Genomic DNA, 8,010 nt, shown 5'->3' on the forward strand with positions numbered 1-8,010 from the left:
GCCTGTCCGATCCGGTTACCTCACAAAATCGGTCTGGCAATGAACCGGCTGAAAATCGGTAAAATCGGGATGAATCGACTAAAAACCGGTAAAATCGATTTGAACCGTCGGTTCACTTTTTTTCTTTTAAAGAAAATTAAACCAAACGACGCCATTTGTTCTACGAGCCAAGTCAAATTCGAGTATTGCTAAGCTCGACTTGAACTCGAAAACTTTAAAAGTAAGCTCAACTCGACTCAAAAACTCACGAGCTAAAAATTATCAAGTTCAACTCGAACTCGAAATATAATATTAAAACTTGAACTTGAAAAGGCTCGAACTCAAAAAAAAATTAGAAGTTCGATTGAAGCCTAAAATTTGAGCTCAATTGAAGCGAAATATTAGTTCGCTCTGTGCTCACCAAAAGGCTCCATGATTTTGAATGGCAAATTACCTCTATTTTTTATAGAAGTAAGTTTGGATGTTTTTCTATGTTTCTTAGCCATGTGGGATTGTTTTGTTATCATATTTTTACTCTTTAAACTTTTGTGACGCTCTTCTATGTTTCTTAGCCATGTGAGATTGTTTTTTTAAAAATTAAATTAAAGCAAATGATATCATTTGTTATAATTTTTTTAAGCTCTAATTTTTTTATTATAGTTATATAATTATATTTATTATTTAATATGTTTTATCTTAAATATTATGTTGTAGTTGATTTGAATCATTTTGTTTCACTTGATTTTATGGTTTTTAATTTATATATGTTATGACTTGTGATATTTTTATACCTTTTAATTTATATATGTTATGAATTGTGATATTTTTATACCTTTTAATATTGTAAACTTAAAAAAAATGTTATATATATATTAATATTGTTTTGAATATTATATAAAATTAAAAAAATATTATTATATATAAAATCCGATTCAACTGCGGTTAAATTCGGTTGAACCAATAAATCAATACCTTCACCGCTTCAATGTCCGGTCCGATTTTAAAAACATTAGTATAAAGTGAAGCCATTGCGAAGTGGAAGTAAGTTTCCACAATGGCTTTATCTCTGTAATATCCAAAAGAATCTAACCGTTATCTTTATCATCTTCGTCATCCATTCAAAATCTGCAACAGTGGCTGTAAACCAAAATTTCCAAACCCTAAGGCAGCACTAACTATCAATCTACTCCGCACCGTTCCTTTTGAGAAAGCCAGCTCAACTCAAAGGCGCCCTTACCGAACCAAAGCCAACACTCGTCTCTCTCAAACCAAAAACAACTTCCAAGCAACGCCCTTTTCCTGTCACTTACCTCATTAAGTCATGCGGTCTTTCCCTAGAATCCGCCATTGCAGTTTCCGACAAGGTACAGTTCCAATCCCCCGAAAAATCCGATTTAGTCTAAGCTCTGTTGAGAAACTACGGCTTCTCCAAAACCCAGATCTCAAATCTCATCAGAAAACGCCCGCTGCTTCTTTTAGCCCATCCCGATAACATCCTTTTGCCAAAGCTCGAGTTTTTTCGGTCCATCGGGTTGTCAAGCAGTGAACTTGCGAGGACTCTTTCCTCAGACCCAACCCTTTTGACTCGAAGCTTAGAGAACCAAATCAGCCCCACTTCCGAGTTTCTCAAGAGCGTTTTGCGACGAGAAAATTGTTTCTGCTTTAAAACGCACCACATGGATTATTTCGTTAATGAAATGGGGTGGCCATCGAGAGCCATAGCAGAATGCCCTGTGGTGCTGTTCTTCAGCTTGGAGAAGAGAATAATCCCCAGATGTTCTGTTTTCCGGATTCTGTTGTCTAAGGGATTGATAAAAGAAGATTTCAGCTTGACGACGGTGTTGCTGGTTTGTGAGCAGATATGAGGAGGATGTGCCTGGATTGTTGAGTGTGTATCGAGGGAAGGGTGAAATCTGAGGGGTTGTGATGTTTTTATCTGATCCACAATTGCTAGTAAATATTGATTTACTTTGATTGTATCGATGAAGCATTGGTGAATTTTGGCGCCAAATTAGTATCACTGCAACTTGCATTTCATGTATATACACTGCCTATTATGAGTTCCTTGTTAAGGCCTATATATATGAAGTGTGGTGGAATAAGGTTCTGATCTAAAATGTCTGCAATTTTCATATATTGGCCTTGACAAGGTTCTTAATTTTAATTTGCATATCAGTTTAGTTCATCGGTCATTATTGTCAGGAAATTTGATAATTTGTATTTTATTTGTTTTTCTTCTCCTTAAATTGTTTTTTTTACTAAATCTATTTAGAATCGACGAAAATATATATAAAGATTCAATGTTTTAATGCTTTGAACTTTTTCGACTATAAGATATATTTCGAGATATGTTGTTTATGTTCTCAAAAAAAATGTTTATTTTTGTTTCGAGATTTGTTTTGAACAAACCCTTAAATCCTAAAAATAAAATTTTTAAGTTTACTTTTGTGAGTAAAATTTTTAGAGATATTTATATTAATAAATTTAGAGGATGACAAGATAAATTAATTTGCATCTAAAGTCGCATAGGTAAAGAATATCATCGTTTGGCAATGACTAAAATATGGGGGGGGGGGGAAGAATTTATTAATTGTCACAACTGATCTTTCGGGGAAAAGGCGACTAGCTACGACGATGAGATTTTTTTTTGAAAATGTTTTAAATGAAAATATGGAAGTTTTCACAAATCATTTTTAAGGTGCGATTGGAATACCTAAAATCGGATTATTTTAATAAAACATTTTATTTTATCAAAAATATCAAATTTTGGTCTACGAAAATAACAAATCAAGTTTAGGAGTCAGTTACGCGTGTGGAATGATTAACACTCACAACACCAAAAAATCGGTACTTAGTTAATTACCCTATTTTTTAAAATTAGAAATTTTGAATTTGATGTTTTATTTAATTTAAATTTCATTATGTATGAATATTGATATTCATTTATGAAAACCAATAATGTCCACCCCGAGCATTAGCGGAAGTGTCATTATCGATCCCAATAAATGAACATTGCCTTAATGGTTTTGAAATCATGATGCAAGGTTTTGAAAAGGATATCGATTTATTTCAGAAATCAACAGTGGTCACCCTCGAGCATTTAAACAGAGGATACAATGTTAATTCCCTGATAAATGAACATTGCCTTATTTTTGAAATCGAAATGCGATCAAACAATTAATTTATTGAACTTAATTATCCTAGGTGGGTTAATTAAGGCTTTCTCTCTAACCTAAAATGTCAAATTATAAAATTTAAATAACTTTAGGGACTAGACCTAAAAATTTAGATTCTAATATTAATCCTAGGGCATTTAGTGCAACGATCAAATCGAATATTCCCTAAATTAAGGGACTAAAGTGAAATTAAGCCTAAAATGGAGGTAATTAATAACCTTTATTGATTTTAACAAATTATTAAATTGAATAATCGATGTGGACCATTGGACATTTAATGCGATGACCAAATCAAATTATTCACCTAATTAAGAAGTTTCAGGGACTAAAGTGATAAAAATCTAAATTTGGGGACTAAACCTAAAATTTAAGACTTCTACCTAAAAATCTAAAAACTAAAGTCTAAGTCTAAAATTCAAGTATTGATTCGGGACTAAATTAAATATTCACATAATAACGCATAAATTAAAGTAATCGCATAAAAACAAAAAATAAAAATAATTCGATAGATTAGAAAAATAAGAACTAATGAATTGAGCTTGACTAAAAAAATATCGGTTAATAATTTACAAATTGTAAGATTGATAATTTAATGATTAATATTGAATTTATTAATGAAACTAATTTAATGACTAAAACGTAACAAAAATAAAATACACATACCAATTCAAAATAAACAGGTACAAGTAACTTAATTAAAATAAAACAAAATAATATGCAAAATTCGAGCACAATCAAAAGTGAAACCTCTAGGATTAAAATACAAAAACATGACAAATGTTGAGGCATCTAAACCTAAATTTTTCTTTTTCTTCTAAAGCTAACATATTAAGAAATAAAATGCAAAATACATGAACAAGTCTTCCAATTTAAACTAATTCACGAAATTAAAGCAATAATGGACCGTTTTGCAAAACTATGTGTAGAGTAGGGGGACTATATTGTAGTTTTTTATTTTTAACCTAACATATCACGAAACAAAAAATCAATGGGGAAAATTCTACAATGAGGAGACCAAATTCGAGACATAACACACCAACATGAGATTAAGGAGACTATTATATAAAAAGGTAAAAGTTGATTAAAAGATTATTTTATCATTTTCTTTTAAAACCAATAGATATAAAACTTGAATTTATTTTTTTTATTTCACTTTTCTTTCAACCCTAAAAAAACTCTCATCTACACTATCCCAACTTCCCTTACCACATGGCGCCACTCTCACCAAACACCCTCAACACTGCTCGGTCGCAACTCGACGAAAAAGTTCCCCTCCAACCAGCTTCAACGACTGTCCAAGAAGTCTAAACGAGACTCACAGAAGCCTCGAAATCTCTCATTCTCCTTTCTTAGCCCCAACATGCTTCGATCAACACTACTCACTCGTCGATAAAGTCGGCTCTGATGTGGGATCCAGACCACACTGGTAACATTTCTATTTTTTTTCTTGTATTAGTTGGTTTCAAAAATCATGAAAAAAAGAAAAAGGGCTAAAAAGTTGAATATCTTTAGAAAGATTTCTTTTATTGTTTTCTTGGTTCGAATGCTATGGGAAAAATCCCAAATACAATATATTTTTGGGGGGTTTTATAACCTTCAATACATTTAGAAAAATAAAAATCAAGTTACATTTCCTTTGCATTTTTTGTTTTGCATGGATGTGTTGCAGAAGACGGCTATCGGATAGAGCAAAATCGCAACTGATAATCTGAGAAAATAAAAATTTGAGATAAAGAGGACACAAAATTTACGTGGGAAACCCCTAAATAATATAAGATAAAAACCACGGGCAACAGTATAAGAAATTCACTATAAGAAAATAGGAATTACAACCTCTCTCAATATAACAAGGAGAAAACAATGATAATTCTCTCTTGATAAAAATGAGAAAAACAACTCTAAAGAAACTATCTAAATTCTCTAGTATTGGGAGAAAGCTAGAATGATTTGAGATGGTTTTGAAGCTAAATGAGCTAGGGTATTTATAGTTGAAGCTTAAGTAATCTTATAAATACCCTAAAGTACAATGAATAAATTGTGATTTTACCATTGTAAAAAATTCAACAATTACAACCAATTGTTGACTCCACCATTCGGTGGAATTGTTTATTTTGTTTTCAACATTCGATGGAAATCTTTTCCAACTTTCGGTGCAAGTTGGTTCACCGAAATTCAATTTTCAACAATCTCCCACTTGAAGATTTGATTGGAACAATCATATCTTCACACCATTCTTTCTACCTTATATCTTCATGTTTCTTACGTATCTGACAGGCTATAGGAGAATCGACACCAGGTAAATTTATCAGCGTTGATCGCCTTCATCATGAAATCTGCTATGTTATCTTTGGTATGGATCTTCTGCATATCTATCGTCCCTTCCTCCACCTTTTCACGAATAAAATGGTATTGAACTCGTATGTGCTTTGTCTTTGAATTAAATGATGGATTCCTTGCTAGATGCAAGACGCTTTGACTATCACAAAATAGAGAGACATACTCTTGATTGTGCCCAAGCTCCTCCAATAACATCTTCAACCAAATTGCTTCTTTACTAGCTTGTGTAGCTGCTACATATTTTGCCTCTATTGTGGATGTAGCCAAAACTGACTGCAATTTTGAAACCCAGCTTACAACTCCACCAGTAACTTTGAACACATATCCTGTAGTAGATTTGCTTTTATCCAAATCCCCTATATAGTCAGAATCTACATACCCATTGATTAGTAAGTTTTATCCTCTATAATATAATGCAACATTTGAGGTCCCTTTGATGTATCTCAAGATCCTCTTTACTATATTCCAATGCTCTTTGCCTGGATTTGCCATGTACCGACTAACCACTCCCACTGGTTATGCAATTTAACTTCCCAGTGTCGATGCATACGGTACTCGAGACATCTCTATCCTCTCTTCTTCACTACTAGGACTCATACTGGAGGATAATTTGAAGTTAATAGGAAGAGGGGTAAAAATTGGCTTACAATCTTGCATATTGAATCGTGACAAGATCTTCTTCAAATAATTATTTTGTGAGAGCCAAATCTTCCTATTACTTCTGTCTCGGTGAATTTGCATCCCTAGAATCTCATTTGCTGATCCCAAGTCCTTCATTTCAAATTCCCTAGCCAGTTGTGCCTTCAATTCTTCAATATGATCTTTTTTGGGTCTTGCAACCAACATGTCATCCATATACAACCAACATGTCATCCACATACAACAACAATATAACAAAATCGTTATCACCAAACCTCTTGAAATAAGCACAAGGGTATGCGTTAAGTCCGTTGTATCCAAGGCGCATAATGAAAGAATCAAATCTCTTATACCAACACCTTAGCACCTACTTTAGACCGTACAGAGATTTGTTCAACCTGCAAACCAAGTTCTTCTTTTCTTATTCTTCAAAACCTTCAGGTTGGAGCATGCAAATCTTTTCTTCAAGATTTCATTGAAGAAAAGTTGTTTTAACATCTAGTTGGTCTAGATGTAAGTTCAATGTAGCACACATTTCCAAGACTACTTGAACTGTTGTTAGTCGAACCACAGGAGAAAAGATTTCATTAAAATCATTACCTTCTTTTTGAGCATATCCTTTGACCACCAGTCTTGTATGATACCTCTCAACTTGATCGTCACCATTTCTCTTGATTTTGAAGACCCATTTGTTACCAATTGGCTTCTTTCCTTGTGGTAGTGGCACAAGGTCCCATGTATTATTTTTTATGAAGGGCTTCAATTTTTTCTTGCATCGCCATCATCCATAGTGAAACATCTGAGTTGTTTATTGCCTCCTTATATGTTGATGACTCACCGTCCTCAGTTAAAAGGCAGTATATAATATTTCCTTCTATAACATAATCTGAGTGCCAATTGGGATGTCTTCTCACACGATCTGATTGACGAGTTGTTGGAGCTTCAGAACTCTCTGATTCTTGTTCATCATGTGCTGGTTTTGCTTCAGAAGAATCTCCTTGTTCAAGCTCCTTTTCCACATATATATGTGTAGTCTCTGAATTTTCAGCACTATCATCGTATTCTTTTCTTTGTAGTTTATCTTCTACAAAGATAACATCTCTGCTGATGATCACTTTGCAGGCAGTGGGATCCCAAAAGCGATACCCCTTTACACCATCAGAATACCCCAAGAATTTACATTTCCTGGATTTTGGATCCATCTTTGAAATTTCTTGGGAGTTGTACATTACATACACAATATTTCCAAATACATGGAGGTTTGAATAATCAGTTGGTTTACCAGTCCACATCTCCATTGGTTTCTTCAGCTCTATTGCAGTTGATGGAGCTCGATTCACCAAATAATAGACGGTATTGACAGCTTCTGCCCAGAATGTTTTTTCTAGGTCTGTAGCCCTCAACATTGTTCTTGTTCTTTCTAACAAGGTTCAGTTCATCCGTTCTGCCACTCTATTTTGTTAAGGAGTGTTTGCCACTATGAACTATCTTTTGATGCCTTCTTTCTTGCAAAAGTCATCAAATTCTTCACTTGTGTATTCTCCTCCATTATCTATTTTAAAACACTTGATCTTATTTCCAGAATCAAGTTCCACCCGCGCTTTGAAGTTTTTGAAAGTTGAAAACACGTCTGACTTCTTTTTAATATGGTACACCCAACATCTCCTAGAGTAGTCATCAATAAATGAGACAAAATATTTTGCTCTGCCTAGGGATGTAACTGGTGCTTGCCATATATCAAAGTGAACCAATTCTAGAACACTTTTACCTTTAGAATTTGACGTGTTGAATTTCAACCGGTGCTGCTTACTTGTTATGCAATGCTCACACAAAGTAAGTGATACCTTTGTTAAGACTGGAAGTAGCTTTTGTTCCACAA

The 8,010-nt window shown here is 33.6% G+C and overlaps 1 pseudogene; it reads left to right on the forward strand.

The window, feature by feature from the left end:
- Positions 1 to 1,166: 1,166 nt before the first annotated feature.
- LOC120183080 lies at positions 1,167 to 1,875 on the forward strand (annotated as a pseudogene).
- The last annotated feature ends 6,135 nt before the right edge of the window (positions 1,876 to 8,010 follow it).

Source organism: Hibiscus syriacus, unplaced genomic scaffold (assembly GCF_006381635.1).
Source record: "Hibiscus syriacus cultivar Baekdansim isolate YM2019G1 unplaced genomic scaffold, ASM638163v2 tig00112738_pilon, whole genome shotgun sequence".
Lineage (NCBI taxonomy): Eukaryota > Viridiplantae > Streptophyta > Magnoliopsida > Malvales > Malvaceae > Hibiscus > Hibiscus syriacus.